At 41.9% G+C, this 23,354-nt stretch overlaps 1 protein-coding gene and 1 pseudogene across 3 annotated transcripts in view; both read left to right on the forward strand.

Annotated features, from left to right (window-relative positions):
• MECP2 (methyl-CpG binding protein 2) overlaps window positions 1-23,354 on the forward strand; it is a 63,086-nt gene that overhangs the window by 4,517 nt on the left and 35,215 nt on the right. The window lies entirely within an intron of this gene.
• On the forward strand, window positions 11,581-11,659 carry LOC144309353 (U4 spliceosomal RNA; annotated as a pseudogene).

Here is a 23,354-nt window from a genome sequence, read left to right on the forward strand (position 1 = left end):
CTGGACCTTCTATCTTATTTGCATTTTAATATGCTTTTTAAAAGATGTTATTTATTTATCTATGAGAGACATGGAAAGAGAGGCAGAGACATATGCAGAGGGAGATGCGGAACTCGATCCCAGAACCCTGGGACCACGCCCTGAGCTGAAGGCAGATGCTCAACCGCTGAGCCACCCAGACGTCCCTGTATTGTAATATGCTTAAGGAATATCCTGGAAGTATTTGGGACTAGATTGCTGTTGCTTCATTTCTCTTTGATTCTTGTCCTCTTGATAGAGCAATACTTCATTAATTTACCATATACCAATTGAGTGTATATTCTGTGTCATTTACTGTACTAGATGCTACAAATTCCCCTCAGCTATCTTCAGGCATAAAGGAAGACACAGATAGGCAAACAGACTATTACTTTACAAGGGGCCAAATGTTATGATGGAAGAGTACCGACCACTGAAGGTGCACATAAATGTTAGAGGGGTCCCATCTAGACTTGGTAGTGAGGTCAGGGAAGAGACTTCTTTGAAAAGTGATCTCCAGGACTTGAACGATAAGGCAACATTAGCTAGTCCAGGAGAAGATATGAGTGGGGAAGAGACCAGCATGTATGGAGGCTCAGACAAGAGAGAACTAATGGGCTGGGTCTGAGGAATCTGGAGTGTGGAGATGGGACAGGTGCAGCAAGCCAGGCCTGAGGGCTAGGAGCAATTTTGTTTACAGAGAGTGCTGGTAGGAAATCAGACACACCACACCCACTGTGCCAGATAGGTTCTGCTTTCCTTACACATTGTATCACATTCTGAAATGTTCCTGAGCCCCGGAGGCAATGAGAGGAGTTGTGGCTGTCCATCCTGTCCCCTTTCCATCCCATACTACTCCAGAGGCCCTCTGCCCCTGAACTGAGTTCCCACCCACCCATCAGGTCCCCAGGGCTCCCACTCCAGGTCTCTTTATGGAACCTTCCTTCCCTCCACTTCTGCCCCAGAAGACCCATGAGGAGAGGGCTTCCCCTTCTCCAACACACCTCATTCTCTTATACTTGATACTGAGGGGTGGGCAGGAGCTTGGGTGGTGTGAGAGTCACCTCTGATGCCAAACTCACTGCTTAGTTCTTTTGATTTTTATTTATTTATTTTTACCAAGACTTTCATGGTGAAGGAAGCAGTACATAAGCAAGCTCACTCTCTTGTCAAGGACCAGGTCCACCCTGATGAGCCACCATGGATGGCACCACTGTAATCCCCACAAGCCTGGGCCCAGGAAGTTGGATCAGAGCCCTCTTTGCCTCTTTGTACCTACCTACTTCTCTGCCCTCCCTTAGGGCATCCTGATGCTTCTGCCTTTGAGGTATTGCCTTCCCGCAGTCCTCCTTGCTGTCTTCCTCCCAAGCCTCTTCGCTCTGCTCTTGTGTTAGCAACTCAGGCGCTTTCTACTTGGACTTCAGAAATATTAGCATTTTACCCTATTCACATCATTCTCCTTCTATGAAACTCCAGTGTGACGGCTTCAGTAAAATCCCAGGCCGTGGTTGCACTTGCTTGCCCTGCCTCCCTGAGGTAGCCAGTCCTCCAAAGGTAATGGGGATACTCTCCATGCAAGCTTTATGCTGTGTTACACATGATAATATATAACATTCAAAACTTGTTTTTACAAATATGCAGGAGGGTTTCCTACTCTGACATTCTATAACTTGTTCTTTTCACTCAGTACTTGGCTTTTGAGCTTATTCTGTATTGCTCCGTACAGACCTTCATTCAACATGTCTCCCTGTGCTGTAGAAACATCTTTACAACAGAAGCCCCACCAGAGCCCAGAGGGAGAATGGAATTTAGAGAAATGGGGATTGACATCTGGTTTATGTTTACATCTTTTGGTCCTATTAACCAAAAAGATATTTTTATTTCTTTGTTTGTGAAAGCTTTCTACAAAAAAAGGCATCCATTTTCTAGATTTATTAATAGGGCAGTCCAAAGGTTTTATTTTTAGGTTTGAAAGAAAGCAAAGAAGGCTTCTGAGATTTGCACATTTCCCTTTGTTCCCATCTTCTTTGCAACATTCCACATTGCTGCTAAAACACGAACTTGAGCACTTTTAAGCACTAGCTGACTTTCTACGTGTGGATTGATTTTTTTTTAATATTTTATTTGAGAGAGAGAGAGAGCATAAATAAGCAGAAGTGGCAGAGGGAGAGGGAGAAGCAGGCTCACCACTGAGCAGGGAGCCTGACGTGGGGCCCGATATGGGGCCTGATCTGAGGACCCTGGGATCATGACCCGAGCTGAAGGTAGACTCTTAACTGACTGAGCCATCCAGGCGCCCCTACATCTGGATTATTTTTGAAAATATTAAAGTATTTTGTTTTTTGGGGGACTTTTAGCAGTACTTACGTTTTGATGTTACTTTGATGAGTTGTATTTTAAATGAGTCTATACATATTTAAGAATATATTTTAAAAAATATGAATTTGTGTGTTTCTGTGTTTTTTAAACAGCAGAAGGTATCAGTCCATATAAAGTATTAATTTGCTCTAATATTTTCAGCTGTTTTTGGAATTATACTTGGCCAAAAAAACAAAAACAACAACAACAAAAAAAACAAATGTCTGCAGTTGTGACAGTTTGTCTTTTTGTTCTGCTTAACTCCAGAATAATTCTAGTGAATTTTTTTCTAGGCTCATAAGAACATAGAAATGATTAAAGTTGTCATAATACTTAAGGAGTTAGGGAAAGTTGAAAGTCTTTTTTTAAGTGGTCACCCTATAAAAAATGTAGCTTATAAGCAACTGTCTAAAATTTCTTAGATACTCTTCTAGATTAAGACAAAGAAAAATGTATTTGTTAAGCTATTTATTTTTTATTTTTTATTTTATTTATTTTTAATTTTTTTATGTATTTATGATAGTCACACAGAGAGAGAGAGAGAGGCAGAGACACAGGCAGAGGGAGAAGCAGACTCCATGCACCGGGAGCCCGACATGGGATTCGATCCCCAGTCTCCAGGATCGCGCCCTGGGCCAAAGGCAGGTGCCAAACCGCTGCGCCACCCAGGGATCCCTATTTTTTAATTATAAAGCATCATTGCAGAAAATTTTGAAAATGCATATGGAAATCACTCTGGAAACTGTACCACATGGAGAAAACTGCTGTTACTCTTTGGTCTGTATCTTCCTAGACCAAGGATTCTATTCTGACTCATGGTTGAAAATCCATGGGTTCTGTGACCTTGGATGGGAAAAATACTTCATCTTGATGTTCACTAACCTCTCACTGAAAAATCAGTTTTCCTTCAATGAAAAATGTAGGCCACAGACCATGGTAGTATTAGGAGTACCGTGACTTTGTCACCAATAGAGATGAAAGATGCTTTTTTTAAAAAAAAATTCTTATTAGATTTTCCTGTACTTTATTTTTTTATTAGATTTTATTTATTTATTTGACACAAAGAGAAAGGACACAAGCAGGGAAAGCAGGATAGGGAGAAGCAGGCTCCCTGCTCAGCAGGGAGCTGAGTATCAGGACCAGAATCATGACCTGAGCCGAAGGCAGTCGAGAAGGCAGATACTTAATCGACTGCGCCACCCAGGTGCCCAAAAGATACTTTCTTATTACATTATAGTTATAGATATTTCAGAAATATCATTTGTCCTCATCATGTTTCACACCTAGGGTAGTTATTAGACCTAGTTATTTAATGGTTTCCTAAAGAAGCACATATTCCTCTAGCACCCATTTCCACATATGTTGTTAATCAGTTTCTATGCATCTAATTTTATGCATTTCAAAACATTCTTCTGAGGAGGGTTCCAGAGAGCCCAAAGGGTCCATGGCAGAAAAAGGCTAAGAACACTTGTGTACATTATACCATGCAACTACAAACATTGATGCAGTTTAGTACTTGAGTAGTCAGTATGTGGGGAAAGAGCCTAAAGAAAGCCCTAGAGCAGGAGTGCAATAAAGGGAGACAAAGTAACATTTAAAGCTTACTTGAAAATATCCTATCAAATATTTTGATGAACACATTTAGTGTTTTGCAGAATCTGTGCAAAGTTTAATGCTACTAAATCTGTTTAAGAATACTTTTTTTTTTACAGAATGCCTGGATGGCTCAGCAGTTGAGTGTCTGCCTTTGGCTCAGGTCTTAATCCTGGGGTCATGGGATTGAGTCCCACATCAAGCTCCCCACAGGGGGCCTGCTTCTCTTTCTGCCTATGTCTCTGCCTCTCTCTCTCTCTCATAAATAAATGACATCAATCAGACATCTATCTGTAGATGTCACACTTATGGGCGATTCTTTGTTTTTTCTTACTTTTTATTTATTCATTCATGAGAAAGAGAGAGAGGCAGAGGGATGCGGGACTCAATCCCAGGACCCCAGGATCACACCCCAAGCCGAAGACAGTCTCTTAACCCCAGAGCCACCCAGGCGTCCCTGAGAAACAAAATCTTAAGCAGGCCCTGTGCACAGTGCAGAGCCCGACACGGGGCTTGATCTCAACCCTGAGATCATGACACCAGAGCTGAAATCAAGAGTTGATGCTCAACTGACTAAGCCACCCAGGTGCCCCTTTACACCAGCGTTTTTGATGAGCACATGACTTTTCATTGAAGTCCGTGCGCCTATTTAATTAGGGGCATATCCGTTGTTTATGTGTTTTCATTGCTCCAAATGACAGGTATGGATATGTGCTGATGATTCCACTCCGTGCCTGCATCTCTAGCCTCCCTCTTGAGCCCCACATTGAGTAGGCTCTTCAGTATTTCCGCCTGAGTTCCTCACAGACATTTCAAACTTAACAAGTCCCAGACAGTTCTCTTGCATCCCCCCCACCCTTCATATCTGCTTTTCTTGCTGTTTTTTTTTTAAATCCCAGTACATAACATCAGTATCCATCCTGTTACCAATCCAGAATTCTATGAGTTGTCCTTTGATTCTACTCTTTCCTTTACCAGCAACTCCTGTGGGAATCTACATTCAAAATGTACCTCAGAGCCAACCACTTCTCACCACCTGTAATGCTAAGAACTCAGTCCAAGCCACAAGTCACCCCTCAATGGATGCAGCAGGACTTTGGGCGACATTGAGCAGCTTCCTCACTGACACTCATGAAACACCACACATTTCATAGGACTATTTGTTAAAGTGACACTCAATTCTAAATGATGGTATTGTTCCACATTTAGTAACTTCATCTGGCCAATACATTTCAGCTTAAGTACTGAATTCCTTGCTGCTCCATGCTGAAGGATCTGCAGTTCATCAGGCTGTCATCCAACCATTTATTCCACGATGGAGTTAGGTGTATACAGTACTTCAGGCCCTGTGGTAGGCAGGCTGTAGGATGATTGAGACATTTTGGTACCTTTCATCATAGAACTTCTGTTTGGAGAGAGAGACAGACTTCACGTAATTGACAAATAATTATGTAATTTCAGTAGGTTAAGTGCTCTGAAGAACAAGTGGTGGTGGTGGGGTGCTTACTATGATCATGAGTAATGGAGGAACAGTCCCACCTGGAAGGGATAAGGAAACCTGTGCTGAGGAGGCAATGTTGAAGCCGAGAATTGAGGGTGAAAAAGGTGGGCAAGATGGAGTGGAGAAGGGCTTTCCTAACTGAGAAGAGCCTTTGTGAAGGCCCCGAGCCTGGCGCATGAGAGAGCTTAGCGGTCTGAGGCACTTAAGAAGCCCTGTGTGGCTGGAGCAGAGCTGGGGAAGGGGGTGGCAGTAATGCAGGCAGACAGGTCAATGGGCTAGGTGCACTTTTTTTTTTAAGATTTTACTGATTTTAGAGAGAGTGTGAGCATGCTCAAGCAGAGGGAAAGGGAGAAGGAGAGAAAAGATCTCAAGCAGACTGTGCTGAGCACAGAGCCCAGCACAGGGCTGGATCTCACCACATTGAGCGGGAATCAATCAAGAGTCAAATGCTTAACCAACTTAGCTACCCAGGTGCCCCGGTGGAGGATTTTTTATGTTAATGTCATAGCAGTAGGAAACTATTGAAGAGTTAGGTTGTTTGGGGTTGGAGTTTTTATCAAAATATTACAGCCACTTGATAACAATATAACTTGTCTCAAAACAGGTTATGGTGAAAACAGCAGCCTACCCCTTCCTCTTCCTGTTCCACTACCCAGATAGGACACCTTTTAACTGGTTCTACTTTCAGTTTCTTTGATGGTTACCTTCAAAATTAAGTCACATGCTTACACATCTTTCTTGATTTATACCAGCCTTTGGGGAATTATATGAACTCCATGAAATGAAAGAGGATGTCTTAGTGTCTATCACCTCCCATGTTGAGACTCATATTTTCTCTGTAACTTCAACTATTAACATCAGCTTTAGTCTATATGGCACTTCTCTGTTAAGGTGAAGATGTGAATGACCCTGCTTTTTCTCCTACCTTTTCCCCACTTTTACTTCTAAAAGCTACACTTGACCATATCAATTCTTAAATTTGTTAAGATTTGTGTTCTGCCCTACAACCACATCCAGTTAGCCATAGGTTAATTTTAAAGTTGAAAACCTATCGGAGTGCCTGAGTGGCTCAGTGGTTGAGCGTCTGCCTTTGGCTCAGGTTGTGATCCCGGGGTCCTAGGGATCAAGTCCTGCATCATGCTCCCTCTGGGGAGCCTGCTTTTCCTTCTGCCTGTACTTCTCCCTCTCTCTGTGTGTCTCTCATGAATGAATGAATTGAATGAATGAATGAGTGAATAAAATAAAATCTTTTTTTAAATAAAATCTTTAAAAAAAGAAAGAAAGAAAACCTGTCAATGTCATTGACATTGTTACACATATGTAAATATTGTTTATCCTGAGGTCAAGTCACAAATGCTAGAATGACATTTCCTTTATAGGTCTGCAATCACAGTTGCTAGACCACTCAAAGGAGAGTGTGACCAAGCAAGGTAAATTGGATCCTCTTTTCTTAGACTCTGTCACCTGCTTAAAATCCTTGCCAGAATTAACCTGCTTTATATTTAGACCTTGGCTTTCTTATACAGGTCTTCCCACTGTTTCTGATTGCGTTTTGCTCTTTTTTAATAGTATTCCCTGATTTTGTTGTAAAATCTTTCCAGCCATGCTGTTTCTTTCTGCAGTTTTGTGTCATCATCTCCCCTTTCCCCCTCAGAGATTCCACTCAGAACTCTCTGTTCTCCTTCTGCAATCTGGATATTTATTCTCTAAGGTTGTACTTAGCTGCCACCTGGATCTTCCCTTCACTGAGCTCTTGGGTTGGAGCCCCAGAAGCCATGTCTTTTACATGGTTTACTCCTTGTTTTCTGGAATACACCTTTAAATAACTTACTAAGATAATGGTGTGTGTGGGCAATAAACTGTAGTGGACACTGTTATTACTTACCCACGTCCATTCCTTCTTTACCAATTCCTATCAAAACCCTGGTATGATTCACCTTTCTACCTTACCACCACCAGAATGGATCCTTAAGTCATTCCCCACATTGTATTCCCTTGGCAATTGTTATTGATCAAGGTTGGACTTACGATCTCAGTTGGTCCATTCAGAATGAAGGGAAGAGCTTTGATGGTATATTCAGGGTAGACTCTCTTTCCTTCACTGGATATAAATCAGGAAAGTGCTGTTGGCAGCTCTGGTGTAACCTCAGGCTGAGGTACTACCAAGCTTGAGGACAGCACTTCCTCACCAAGGTTGGTGGAGCAGAGGGACAGGAGGAACCTGGTGTCTGCCCCAGCTCTGGGCTTCCAGTTATGTGAGAATATATTTTCTTATTGTGTAAGCCGGTTTGAGTTGGCTTTTCTGTTACTTGCAGCCAAAAGCATTATAAGAGACAAGTCTTCTGAGTCACTGCATGTCTGAAATGCTTTACTTATGCTCTTCTCGATTGAGCATAGGATTCACCCCTGATTTTGAAGGCACTACTTCCATTGTCTTCTAGTGTGCAAAGTCACTGATGAAAGAAACATCTGATGTTAATCTGATTGTGGTTCTTTGGTAGGTGGCCTTTTTTCTTCTTCCCTGGAAAATTTTTAGGATTTTTTTTTCTTCAGTGTCTTGAAATTTCAGGAGAATGTGTCTGGAATTGTGTCTTTTTCATTCATTGTACTGGGGTCATTCAGTCAAAATACTTTTTGTCTATTGTCAATTCTTTTAAAAAAAATGTTTCATTTTTCCATTTTCTCTTTTTTTATGGAGATTCCTTTTAGCTTAATTTTGGACTTCTTATATTGGTCCTCTGTCTTAATCTTCTCATATTTTCCTTTTGTTTTCTTTCACTCTGAATTTTGGAAGATCTCCTAGACTCTATTTCCATCCCTTCTGTTAAATTCTTTATTTCAGCCAAATCTTTTTCTCTACTTACTGTGAATCTTGTGTGCCCACTGCCTAGATTCAATAATTGTTAACATTTTGACATACTTGCTTGGTCTGTTTAGATATGTGCATTTTTATATCTTTTTGCTGACCATTTGCAAGGAATTTGTAGATATCATGACATTTCATCCCTAAGTACTTCAGCATACATCTCCTGAAAATAAGGACATTTTCCAATATAACACAATGCCCAGAGCACATCTAAGAACATTAACAGTTCTCTAATGTTATCATCAGACAGTCATTCTAAATTCTAATTTCTCCCAAATGATTCTTACCGCTGTTTGGGAAGAGGAAACTGGAAAGCGATTAAAATTTATACCTTACATTTGAGTATGTTTCTTTTTTCTCTTTTATTTTTTTAAATGTTTTTTTTTTTAATTTTATTTATTTATGATAGGCACACAGTGAGAGAGAGAGAGAGGCAGAGACACAGGCAGAGGGAGAAGCAGTCTCCATGCAAGGAGCCCGACGTGGGACTTGATCCCTGGTCTCCAGGATCAGGCCCTGGGCTGAAGGCAGCACTAAACCACTGAGCCACCTGGGCTGCCCTCCTTTTTCTCTTTTAATAAAAACAGCCCCACCCATTCCACCTGTGACATTGACTTTTTGAATCAACCTGCCCAGTTGTTTTACAGAAGGCTCATATTCTAAATGTGTCTCTTTTCCTGTTTCTCCCTTATAATTAATTATAAATGAAAGGTTAGATTAGAGGGCTTGCTTAGGTAAACATATTGGGCAAGATTATTTAGTGTTAGTATCAGATCAGGAGACACACACTGGATAGGTATCCTGTGGCTCCTGATGTTCTGTTTTACCATTTGGTTGAGGAAGCAGATGACTACCAGGTCTCTCCAGATGCAGCTGCACAATTTTCCTGTTGTAATTGATAAGTAATGTGTGGTATGATGCTTTGGCACCGTACAGAGGTTCTGTGGCCCAACAACCATTCACGCAATGATTTTAGCATTCATTGATGATCCTTTCTTGCTTTAATCTGTTATTTCACTGGGAATTACAAAATGATGGATTTTCTGATTCTGTCACCTCTTCTACATTTAATATTGGCATGCTTCTGTAAAGAACTTTCCCTCAATCAAGTAAGGAAGAACTGTATTTCCTCCTAAAAAGATACCATAAGTACTAAATCTTTGCCTTTAATTACTAAATTAATTACTAAATTCCAAAGTAAGGAGTTGCTGTAATAGTCACCCTCAGATGGTGGCAAACTGTCTGCTGTTGTGTTTTCTCTTCTCTTTCATGTCATTGTGGACTCACGGATTTTTGTTTATTGAATGTTTTACAATTCAGCTATAGTCACTATTTTTTTATCCAATTATTCCAGATTTGGTCAATGAGAACCCCTTCATGCTGGCACCTGGGTCCTTTGGCATACTCTCATTAATGAATCTTTGAGTGATTCTTTGCTTTCTGGTACAGTAAGAAAGCATGTGTTCTTTTTCCATGTGTGCTTTTCCTGCCCCAGAACTGGTTCCAAGAGCTCTGATTCCTTTTAGTGGAGAATGGTATTTAGTAGCCAAGATTTGGGTGCTAGATGTGCTCGTTCTTACAGGGGTGACATTCTCTCTAGGTTCTCTCAGTGGATAAAGCTACAAAATATACTGAAAAGGATTTTAAACTAATATTGGAAATTTAACATTTGAGGGCTTGTCTTTAACTTTTATTCTTTCATATCTTTTTCTTACACTGAAAATGTTGATTCATTTTTTAAGATTTATTTATTTGAGGGCAGCCCTGGTAGCTTAGCGGTTTAGCGCTGCCTTCAGCCCAGGGCGTGATCCTAGAGGCCTGGGATGGAGTCCCATGTTAGGCTCCCTGCATGGAGCCTGCTTCTCCCTCTGCCTGTCTGTCTGTCTGTCTCTCTCTCTCTCTCTCTCTGTCTCTAATAAACAGAAAAAAAATTTTTTTTGAAGATTTGAGAGAAAGAAAAAAAATTAAAAAAATAAAGATTTGAGAGAAAGAGACAGAGTGTACAAGTTGGGGGAGAGGTCGAGAGGGGGGAAGCAGACCCTGCTGAGCAAGGGAACCTGGCAATGCAGGACCTGATCTCAGGACCCCAAGATCATGATCTTACCCTAAACCAAGAGTTGGGTGCTTAACCAGCTAAGCCACACAAGCGCCCCAAAGATGTTGATTCTTAACATACTTGCTTTATCAAATAATATACATAAAATAGTTATAAAATTATAATACCAATATTACCACTAACCTGCAGTCTCAGTGATTGAAGAATCACAGGACAGAGTTCACAGCAACAACAGCAGCTGGAAACCAAGGACAGAAATCCTGGAAAGCAGATAGACACAGGCAGGGGGCCCAAATTTTTCATATAAACTTGACCAAATTCCAGCTATGGCAAAATAAATGAACAGAACTTCAGATGCCTCCCACCATAGGGGAAGATAGTTTGGAGTTTGAATTCTACCAATTTGACTGTCTGCTAAAATAAATTGGTACTGTTTATTGGACTATAACAGAATCCAAAATCTGTCAGTCTATCATTCACAATGTCTGGACATTTGAAAAATTGGAAAATGTGATCCTTACTCAGGAACCAGGGGTAAGCAAATTTTTTCTGTACACAGTAGCTATTTTAGGCTTTGCTGGCCATGTAGTCTCTGTCACAACTATGCAACTCTGCTGTTATAGTGTGAAAGCAGCCATAGATAGTACATAAGTGAATAGGCATGATTGCATTCCAGTAGAATTTTATTTATAGATAGTAGGTCAGATTGGGCCTGCAGGTCATACTTTGCCTACCCCTCCCTGTTCAAGAGAACAGGCAATCAATGGCAACGTACTCCAAGATGACCCGTGTTGGAATTAGCATAGACAAATTTTTAAAGCAGCTGTTGTAACGATGCTCAAGTACATAAAAGAAAATAGCTCATAATGAAAACACAAATCAGTAGTCCTAAATCCACTCATATTGATAATTACATTGGATGAAAACAGACTCGACATTTCAGTTAAAACAGCAGAGATTGTAAGCTGGATTAAAAATCAAGACCCAGGGGATCCCTGGGTGGCTCAGCGGTTTGGCGCCTGCCTTTGGCCCAGGGCGCGATCCTGGAGTCCCGGGATTGAGTCCCGAGTCGGGCTCCCGACATGGAGCCTGCTTCTCTCTCTGCCTTTGTCTCTGCCTCTCTCTCTCTCTCTCTCTCTATGTCTATCGTGAATAAATAAATAAATCTTAAAAAAAATCAAGGCCCAGAGCTTTGCGCAGTGGCAGTATTGTAGCCAATGAGGTTTATCTGAAGCGCGATTATTGCTAATTGAAAAATCAAGGCCCAGGACCTCTGGGTGGCTCAGTCTGTTAAAAGCATCTGACTCTTGATCTCAGTTCAGGTCTTGATCTCAGGGTCATGAGTTCAAGTCCCATGTTGGGCTCTATGCTGGGAGTGCAGCCTACTTAAAATCAAGGCCCAACTATATGTTGTCTGTGAGAGAAGTGGTTTTAATATAAAGACACAGCTAGGTTGAAAATAAAAGAATGGGGAAAGGTATACTGTGCAAACAGTAAGCATAGGAAAGCTGGAGTAGCAATACTAATATCAAAAAAAGCAGACTTCAAAACAAAGGATATTACCAGAGATAAAGAGACACACTTCATAGTGAGAAAAGGATCAGCTCATCAGGAAAGCATTGACAATCACAAATGTGTATATGCCTAGTTATAAAACTAGTTATAAAGCTGCCAAGTACATGAAGAATAATTGGCAAAATTAAAGAGAGAAATAGATAAATTTGTAATCATACTTGGGAAATTTTAATACTGAGTAATTATTAGAACTAGACAAAAATCCGGATGCAGATCTGAACATTACCAGCCACATTGACTTAATCGACATTTATGGAATAACACTCAACAATTGCAGAACACATTCTTTTCAAATGTACATAATACAGTTCAATACTATATCATTTGCTAGATGATAACACAAGTCTCAGTAAATTCCAGAAGTTTGATTTATGTTCTTTGATCAGAATGGGATTAAATTATAACAAGATCTAGAAGAAAAACCCCAACTATTTAAAAATTAATACATTTCTGAACAGCCCATGGGTCAAAGAAGTCAAAAGAAAAATTAGAGAATATTTCAAGTAACAATGAATTATAATGAAAATAAAACATTAAGATTGATAGGATGCAGTTAAAGGAGTACTCCGTGAAATTTATAACCTTAAATGCATTTACTAGAAAAGAAGAAAGGTATAAAATTAGTGATCGAAGATTCTACTTTAAGAAGCTAGTAAAAGAGGGGATCCCTGGGTGGCTCAGCGGTTTGGCGCCTGCCTTTGGCCCAGGGCGCAATCCTAGAGTCCCGGGATCGAGTCCCGCGTCGGGCTCCCGGCATGGAGCCTGCTTCTCCCTCTGCTTGTGTCTCTGCCTCTCTCTTTCTCTCTCTCTCTCTGTGTGTGTGTGTGTGTGTCTATCATAAATAAATAAAAATAAATCTTAAAAATAAAAAAAAGAAGCTAGTAAAAGAAAAAGAAAAGTAAATAGAGGGAAGGAAGTGATAAAGGTAAGAGCAGGAATTTATGAAGTAGAAACAGCCATAGAGATAATTAACATAGCCAAAAGTTGGATCTTTGAATATATCAACAGATAATCCCCTGGCCAGGCAAATCAAGATGAAAAGAGAAGCTCGTGAGTTACCTATACCAAGCGTAAAAGGAATGTTGCTGAAACTTCTTCAGACATTAAAAGAATCCTAAGGGAATGTTATAAGCTAAAGTTGGCATATGAAATGGACAAATTCCTTGAAGAAAAGGACATGTCAAAACTGACATAATTTGAAATAGAAAATACTTAATAGCCATTTATCAAGTAAAAAGATTTAATTCATTATCAGGGTGCTTGGCTGGCTAAGTTGGTAGGTAGAACATGGGACTCTTGATCTTGGGGTTGTGCATTCAAGCTCCATGTAGGGGATGGAGCCTACTTCAAAAAAGATTCCCCCCAAAAAAAAGTAAAAAGAAAATTCTAAGCCTAAATGGTTTCACTGCTGAATTTTTTTTGGCTTTTTAAATTTATTTTTTTATTTTTCAAAGATTTTATTTATTTATTCATGAGAGACAGAGAGAGAGAGAGAGAGAGAGACACAGGCAGAGGGAGAAGCAGCCTCCATGCATGGAGCCTGATGTGGGACTCGACCCCGGGACTCCAGGATCAAGCCCCGAGCCAGAAGGCAGACGCCCAACTGCTGAGCCACCCAGGCATCCCTATTTTTTTTTAATTTAAATTCAATTTGCCAACATATAGTATAACACCCAGTGCTCATCGCATCATGTGCCCTCCATAATGCCCATCACCCAGTTACCCTATCCCCCTCCACTTCCCCTTATGCCACTTTTGGTTTATTTCCCAGAGTTAGGAGTCTCTCATGGTTTGTCTCACTGGTGAATCTTATCAAACATTGAAGAAATAACACCAATCTTACATAAACATAAGCTTTTAGAAGATTTAAGGAGAAACACTTCATAGTTTATGATTCTGCCATAACCCTGATCCCAAATCTTACAAAATGATTACCTAACAAGAAAATTATAGACCAATATCCATCCTTAACATAATGTCAAAATCCTAATAAAATATTAGTAAGTCAAATTAATATATAAGAAGATAATGGATCACAACCAGGTGATATTTTTCTCAGAAATAAAAATGTGATTTAACATTCAAAAGCCACTCTGTAGTTCACCATATTAAGAGAATAAGGAGGGGACACCTGGGTGGCTCAGTTGGTTAACTGGTCAGCTCTTGATTTGATCTGGATTTCATCTCATGATCTCAGGGTCATGAGATCAAGTCCTGTGTTGAGTTCCACACTGGGCATGGAGTCTGCTTGTTTCTCTCCCTCCTCTGTCCCTCCCCACCATTTGTGCATGCATGTGCACACAAGTTCTCAAATAAATAAATAATCTTTTTATTTTATTTTTTAAGATTTTATTTATTTATTCATGAGAGACACAGAGAGAGGCAGAGACATAGGCAGAGAAGCAGGGTCCATGCAGGGAGCCCAATGTGGGACTCGATCCCTGGACTCCAGGATCACGCCCTGGGCCGAAGGCAGGCGCTAAACTGCTGAGCCACCCAGGCATCCCAATAAATCTTTTTAAAAAGAATAGAGGAATAAAAACATAATTATCTCAATAAACATAGAAAAAGCATTTGACAAAATTCAATGCCCTTTCATAATAGAAACTTACCAGATTAGGAATGGAAGGGAACTTGATCATTTGTTATGATGCATTTATGAAAGCTACAGATACACTGTATTTAATAGTAAAATATTGAACATGTTACCCCTAAAATCAGAGAAAAAGCAAAAGTGTGTCAACACTTAATACTTATGTTTAGTATTGTACTAGATGTTTTAGCCAGTATGATAAGGCAAGAAAAGATAAATAGCATTAATGTTAAAAGGAAATAAAACTGTTCTTTTTGGGGGTAATGTAGGAAATTTGAGAACCTATAGAGGAGAGAAAAAGCAACTAAAACTAAAAAATGAACTCAGCAAGGTCTCAGGACATAAGATCAATTATGCAAAAGTTAATTGAAAGGTGAAAATAATAATGCAGAACCATTAGGAATAATTTAATGAAAATGTACATGGTCTATACACTGAAACCGAAAACATGGATATAATAAATTAATGACCTAAATACCATGTTCATGAATTGAGTGGTTGACTGTATGTTAGTTCCCCCATCTTGACCTATAGATTAGACATAATTCCAGTAATAACTATAGTCTTTTTGTAGAAATTGACAAGCAGATTCTAAAATGTATATAGAAATGCAAAGTACTAGAACATTCAAAGCAATCTTGAAAACAACAAAATTGGAACATTTACCCTACCTGGCTCTGACTTCCTATAAATCTGCAGTAATCATGACTACTTGATACTTGCAAAAGCATAAACACATAGTTCACTGGAGTAGAAATAAAGAGCCCAGAAATTTTCCAAAGTTCTGTGACCTTTTTTTGTTAGAGAGAGAGAGAGAACAAAGGGGGTGGGGTTGGAGAGGGAGAGCAAGCATCTTTTTTTTTTAGATTTTATTTATTTATTCATGATGGGGAGGAGGGCAGAGACCCAGGCAGAGGGAGAAGCAGGCTCCATGCAGGGAGCCTGATGTGGGACTCGATCCCGGGACTCCAGGACCACACCCTGGGCCTAAGGTAGGCGCTTAAACCACTGAGCTACCCAGGCTGCTCAGAGAGCAAGAATCTTAAGCAGGCTCCATGCCCGGTGCAGAGCCTCATGCAAGGTTTGATCTCACATCCCCGAGATCATGACCTGAGCTGAAATCAAGAGTTGAATGCTTAACTGATTGAGCCACTAGATGCCCCAATGATCATTTTATTTTTAACACAGGCACCAGAGCAGTTCAGTGGGAGAAAGGACAACCTTTCCACCAGATGGTTCTGAATCATAGCAAATAATGTTTATACCAGACAAAAATGAACCTTGACCCTATCCATGTTAGTTTTCTAGAACTGCTATAACAAAATACCACAGACAGGATGGCTTAAAACTCAAGGTGTCAGCAAGGCCATGCACCCTCTGAAACCTGTAGAGAAATCCTTCCTTGCATCTTGCTAGTTTCTGGTGGCATGCTGGCACTCTTTGATGTTTCTTGATTTGCAGCTGCATAACTGCAGTGTCTGCCTTCCTCATCACATGGTGTTTTCCTCATGTGTCTGTGTCTTCACATAGTTGTCTTATAATAAGGACACCAGTCTTAGTGGATTAGGGGCCCACCCTATTCCAGGATGACCTCATCTTAACTAAACAGATCTGCAACGACCCTATTTCCAAATAAGGTCACATTCTTAGGTACCGGGGTTAGGAAACTTCAACATTAAAATTAAAATTTTTTGCTCTTTAAAGAATACCGTTAAATTGAAAAGACAAATCACTGAGAAAATAGTTGAGACAAGTAATAGAGAAAATAGAAAATCATATATTTGACAAAGTACTTGTATTTAGACTATATAAAGAACTCCTACGGTTCAATAATAGAGGAAAATTTTTAATAGATACTTCACAAAGGAGGGCATATGAATGATGACCATGAGAAAGTGCTTAACACTATCCATCAGAGAAATGCAAATTAAAACCACAATGAAATACTACTACACATCCACCAGAATGGCCAAAATTGAAAATTGACAATAGCAAATATTGATGAGAATGTTGAGTATGACTGAATGAGAAATGGTAGCAGGGAACTTTCTGTGGTCATAGTGATGTTTTCTATCTTAATAGAGGTTTGGCTTCTACAGATGCATGCACTTGACAGAGCTCATCAAATGATACACATGAAAGATTTGTCATTTCACTGGTTGTAAATTTTATCTAAAAAACCGAAAATGAGTTCTCAACTCTAGTTAATGGTATGTGTGCCAAAGTATTTGGGTATACTTGTGCGCAAACTTTGAAATGCATTGAAAATAAGATGGAGGGGATCGCTGGGGGGCTCAGCGGTTTAGCGCTGCCTTCAGCCCAGGGTGTGATCCTGGGGACCCGGGATTGAGTCCCACGTCTGGCTCCCTGCATGGAGCCTGGTTCTCCCTCTGCCTGTGTCTCTGCCTCTCTCTCTGTCTCTCTGTCTCTCATGAATAAATGAATAAAATCTTTAAAAATAAAAAAGAAAATAAGATGGATTGCTGGATAAATGAATGATGTCAACAATGGCAAAATCTAGGTGATTGAGTATGTGGGTGTTCTTTGTGTGGTTTACTCAATTTTTCTGTATGTTTGAATTTTTCTTTATAATATGTTGGAGGAAAGTCACTTGGAACAGTTCTTTCCTGTGTGGTTTTATTATTGATTTGATATACAGCCAGGTTTATTTGTTTTCAGCATTGTTTACTTTTTTCCTCTATTTTTAGAATATGTAAAGTATTTAATGGTTCAAAAGTCAAGCCTAATTTAATATGGGGAATTGCTACTTCACTGAATCTTGTTTAGTTGTGATCATAGAATAACAAGTTACAATTGTAATAATGGTTCTTTATATTAATGGCTTATGTGCCCACATTTTATGTATATGTAAGCAACATTAAAATGCAAGTTGATGTCTGTTGAATCTAGTATAACAGACTTGAATTTTTTTAAGCCAACCCATATAAGAAATATATACGCAAGGCCACCTGGGTGGCTCCGTCAGTTAAGTGTCCACCTTTTGCTCAGGTCATGATCACCGGGTCCTGGGATCGAGTCCTACGTTGGGCTCCCACTCAGTGGGGAATCTGCTTCTCCCTCCTCCTCTGCCCCTCCCTCTGCTCATGCTCGCTCTCTCTCTCAGATAAATAAATAAAATCTTGAAAAGAAATACTCAGAAGCCGCATTTCTGTTTCTACCCCCTTGATTCCCTTGTAGGTGATCACTTTATTAGTTTTTTGCTCATCCTTCTAAGTGTTTCCTCTTACAAAGATAAGCCAATAGACCTGTATTCTTATTTCTCCTTCTTCCTTACTCAGGAAGTTAGCATGATGGATATACTGCTTCACATTTTGTTTTTAGTTTGTTTCCACTTGGTCTGTCCTGGAGATCATTCCCTGTCAGTGTCCATTCCCTCCTCTTTTATGGCAATATGGAGTTTTCCCTTCCTCATTCTTCGTATTCCTGCTACATAGACTCCGTTGTATAGATGAACTGTGCTTTAGCTGAGCAGCTCTCTGTGGATGGACATATGGATCCTTTTCAGCCTTTTCCTATTGTAAACAATGCCACACTGTTGTTATGTATTTGTAGCTAATCCATTTTTAATCTCTGAACCCTTGTATTGTTTGTTTCTTTCTTGTTTGTGAACACTTCTGTTATGGTTTTATAGCTATATTGTCTTCTAGAATTTTTCCCAGAATATTATATTTCCTCTAGGGACAGAATTGGTCCCTCTTCCATGTTGCTGGATCTCTTCCCCTGGCCCTGGAGAGCCATTCAGGTTGGGGACAAGAAGCCTGGGTAGTTGGCGCACTGCCTCTGCTCTGGTGGAGTCCCATTTCCTGTGGGGTCTCTCACCTAAGAGGGATTTGGAATTAGGAGTTCTGTTCGGGACAGAACAGGTTAACCAGAGTTGCATTTGCAAGGTAAGCAGACAGGAGTCAGCCTTTCTGCCATGGACCCTCAGAGGCCAGATAGAAGTGGGCTTCACCTGGGCTGCTGTCCACCAGGAGCTTTGCAGGGAGGAAAGGAAAGTTCCAGCCATAGATTTAGAAAAGACCCCTTGGTTTCTTGAATACCAGAAAGTGGCACCTAGCCACTCAAAGGGTGCTCCACCGACCAGCCCCAGTATCATTAGCCTCACTTTGGAGCTTTCTGGAACTGCCCTGCTGCAACCTTCTCAATGACAATATGATGCTCACCCAAGTGATCCATGGAAGTTTGAGGCGCACTGCTTGTCCCTGGTCTGCGCTGCTCTAAGAGCCTCTTTTGGGTTCTCACTGGCACACGGGCTCCCATTTCCTTTGTAGTACATTGTGCACTGTTCCATTAGTCAACATATTCCTCCTACTTCTAGCATCTAGAAATTTGTGAAATATATCCGTTCAGAAGTCTCCTTGTGGTATCATCTCTGTTGGAGGTTTCTTCCTCTTTATACATCTGTACTTTGTTTCTTCAAGATTTGAAGGGCTAGGTAGCAAATACATGTATATATTTGGTCTTTGTCTAGTGAAGGATTTTTAGCAAGGACCTAGCTGTAATGTGGTGAACTTCATCAGAGGCGATAGGGACAGAAGCCAGATTGGAGTGAGTGGGAGGTGAGAGAGTAGAGACCAGGTATATACAACTCTTTTTGAGAAGTTGTGCCATGATGAGGACCAGAGAAATGAGTGTAGGGTCGAGGTCAATGGTGTTACAGAGGGTCTTTTTCAGAAGGGTGGCTATGAGAGCATGTTTATGTGGGGGGCAGTGGGGGAGACAGAGCCCTAGAAGAGCAGAGTCCTTGCATGGAGGGTGGGCTTTAGGTGGGAACTTCCTCTTTGGTAAGGGTGGGGAGGGTAGAAGTCATATGGATCCTTGGTTTAAGGTTCACTAGTCTGTTGAGAATTAGAACTTGTATAGTGCTGGAGGCCAGAGGTCCAAAATTCAGGTGTCACAGGGCCCCACTCTTTCAGGAGGCTCTAGTTAGTAGAGGATCCTTCCTGCTCTTCCAGTGGCTGGCAGCTACCTGGCAGTCCTGGATGTTCCTTGGCTAATGGTCACATCACTGCATCTGATGCTTCTTTTTTTTAAGATTTTATTTATTCATGGGGGAGAGAGAGAGAGAGAGGCAGAGAGGCAGAGACACAGGCAGAGGGAGAAGCAGGCTCCATACAAGGAGCCCGATGTGGGACTTGATCCCGGGTCTCCAGGATCAGGCCCTGGGCTGAAGGCAGCGCTAAACTGCTGAGCCACCCGGGCTGCCCGCATCTGGTGCTTCTATCTGCACTTGGCTTCTCACCCTAATCCAGGAGGAGCTCATTTTGAGATCTTTCACTTCACCACATCAGCAAAGACCCTTTTCCCAGATAAGGTCACATTCAGCGGTCCAGGTTTAAGACATGTATGTACCTTTTTGTGGCTACCATTGAACCCACCTGTCCATCACCAGGGTAGAAGGTCCTAGGGAAGGCCAGGAGTCCCCCACAGAACAGTTTTCAGTGGAATCCAGGCTATAAGCAGAGGGACAGTAGCCAGCCATTCAGTTCTATTTTGTGTAGCATGACCACAGTATTTTAGCTAACAGAGCTCATGGTAGACTTAATGAGCTATTTATCTTGCCTGAGTGGTCTTTTTAAAAACATTTTTAAAGATTAAAAAAAAGTCTTTATTCATTCATGAGAGACACAGAGAGAGAGGCAGAGACACAGGCAGAGGGAAAGGCAGGCTCCGTGCAGGGAGCCCAATGTGGGACTCAATCCCGGGACTCCAGGATCACACCCTGGGTTGCAGGTGGCGTTAAACTGCTGCACCACCGAGGCTGTCCCGGAGTGGTCTTTATACAGCACCCCTGTAACTCCTGGGTGTCTGGCTGCCACAGTTTGGGAACTGTAACAGAACAACCTTATTCACTGGAAAGTTTGTGTAGGTAAAATCAAGAGTTCCTTTAAGTCTGTTCTCCTACTCCTGTACTTTGGGCCATGAGTAGATGTGGAAGTAAAACATTAAAAAGTGAAAGTGCAGGGCACCTGTGTGGCTCAGTGGGTTAAGCATCTGCCTTCAGCTCAGGTCACAATCTCAGGGTCCTGGGATCAAGCCCCATTTCAGGATCCCAACTCGGTGGGGAGTCTGCTTCTCCTTCTCCCTCTGTCCCTCCCCACTCTGTGCTCTCTCCGTGTCTCAAATCAGTAAAATCTTTTTTTGTCTGTTTAAGTGAAAGTGCTGGAGTGCCTGGCTGGCTTAGTGGGTAGAACATGTGACTCTTGATCTTGGGGTTGTGAGTTCAAGCCCCACGTTGGGTGTAACACTTTTTATTTTTTTATTTTATTTTTTTATTTATTTATGATAGCCACACAGAGAGAGAGAGAGAGAGAGGCAGAGACACAGGCAGAGGGAGAAGCAGGCTCCATGCACTGGGAGCCCGATGTGGGATTCGATCCCGGGTCTCCAGGATCGCGCCCTGGGCCAAAGGCAGGCGCCAAACCACTGCGCCACCCAGGGATCCCAATGTAACACTTTTTAAAAAGGTGAAAGTGCTTACAATTTTGCTCCTTTAAAAATGACTTTTTGAAGATGCACATACTCTGAAGCCTAGCCACAACTTTTTGTTCTTTCTTAAAGTCAGACAACTTTTACAGTAGCTGCTGCTGGTGCCCGAAAATGTAGCCCTGATCGTTTCTATCATCTGCAAAAGCAGAGCTCCTTCTTTGCATCCAGCTGAGTGCCTCCATACCCAGCTTCAATAAGCCTTTTTTGTCCTTGGAGGCACTCAGATGCCAGTGAAGGTTCCATCTGCTCCCTGGCCCAGACCTCCCTCGTATCCTCGCTCATCTCCTTCCCTATGTGAATGGCATGGGGAGTCGTCGTAATCCCCAGGCATGCCACCTTGACAGCTTCACCAATTTCATGCTTTGTCATATTCTGTTGTTGAAGCCTTAACACTGATGAAATTCAGTTATCACCTGCCACACAGCTGAATAGAGCCCCCTGACTTCGCTGGCCAGCATACTGCAGTTCGCCAGTTTCTCCTTGCCTCTCCCAACCTCCTCATCAGCCATCACACCTTCTGATACATCGTTTCCCAGTTCCTGGAGAGCAGGAAAGCAATCCAAAGGAGAACATCAGCAGGTCCTGCATCTCCTCACTAGCATCCACCTTTCCACCCCATACCCTCACTCCTCTCCTGGGCCCTTGCTCCTATTTCTGTTCCAGGCCATCTCTGCAGCCCTCTTCTGTGTCAGAGATTGATTGTTTCCTTGATGCTGGATCCTTCCCATATCCCTTGAAGCCTGATGCTACTTCTCCAATTTTGACAAAAGTGGCTCTTGACCCCACCACCCTTCCACCTTCTTTGCCTCCCTTTACCGGCAGGACTCCTCTCTCTCCACACACTTTCTTGAGCTGTCTGTAGTTGGCTCTTTGCTGACAGGAATGATGACCTTTGTGTCTTTAATAAACCCAGGAGTTAGTTGTTACTTCTCTTTCCTGACATGTCAGTATCAGCGATCTTGGTTATCCATGTGAGTCAGTCCCTTTCCTCCCTCGAGGCTTTTTGCTCAGTGAGGCCTACTCTGACCACCCTGTTTCTTCCAAACCACAGCTTTGGTCCCTTTCTAACAGAATAGGTGACTGACCATATTTATCTTAATTGTCTGTCATCCTTACTGGGACAGAACTCTGCAGGGCAAGATTGTCCATTGTATTCAGAGATCCTTCGTAGTCCTCAAGAGGTCCTTCATGAGTGTGTCCCCAAGTGATGTTGGAGGCCTTCGGGCTTGCACTTCTCCACCTTCACTCCTAAGGTGATCTTATCTAGCCCTCATGGCTCTCTATACATTTGCAAACCTCTGGCTACCAAATTTTTGTCTCCAGGCTGACCAGGCGTGCTGAGCTCCAGACCCATGCTCCTAGTGCCAACTTAATATCTGCTTATCTTCTAACAGGCTTCTCCAACTGTACCTCTTCAAACCTGGGCTTCGACACCCCCTCCGCACACAGTGCCTTCTCTTTCCCTGGTCTTTCCCTTCGCAATAAACAGCAACTCCATCTCCTTGCTCCTGTGCCAAAAGCCTGGTGCTAGTTACCCACATAGCTTCTACACCATATCCCATTTATCCACAGGCCCTGTTTGTTCTCCCTGACAACTCTCCTCATCTCACCTGGTCCCATCCTGGTCTAAGCTCCCAGCCTCGCTTCCTTTTGCCTGCATCTCTGTCCAGTGCTGCAGCATGCAGGCTGGAGTAGTATAGCACTCTTTTGATCAGGACCCTCCCTGGACCGCCCCCTCCAACTCAGAATTAGAGCCAAGGTTCTTACAGTGGCCCACAAGGTCTGGTGTGATCACCTCTCCTGCCACTCTCCTGTTACTCATCCACTGTGGCCTCCCTAGCCTCCCTTCCTGGACCCTCTGAGTATACCCTGCCCTTCCCTCTCTTGGGAACATCTTCCCCCAGGTATCACACAGCTCCCTTTTTGTCTCCTTCAAGTCTGCTCAAGTGTCACCTTCCACTCCCTGAAAGCTGACACCTGACTCTACTGCCTCTTTCCAGCCTCACACTTGTCACTGTCTGCTATATGCTGTCTTTTACTCATTGGTTTTATTTGTGTTCTCTCTCTCTCTCTCTCTCTCTCTCTCTCTCCCCCCCCCCCACCCACAAGAATCTAAGCTCCATGAGGGCAGGGATTTTCTAACCTTTTTCCTGCTGTATCTCCATGCCTAGAATCATGCATACTTACTTGTTGCATGGATAGATGGATGAATGAATTTTGTAGTGGGACCTGGCCCTAAGATTTTGTTTTATGCTGAAAGGGATAGAATAGAACGTAGCCTGCT

The sequence above is a fragment of the Canis aureus genome, chromosome X (genome assembly GCF_053574225.1).
Source record: "Canis aureus isolate CA01 chromosome X, VMU_Caureus_v.1.0, whole genome shotgun sequence".
NCBI classification, from domain to species: Eukaryota; Metazoa; Chordata; class Mammalia; order Carnivora; family Canidae; genus Canis; species Canis aureus.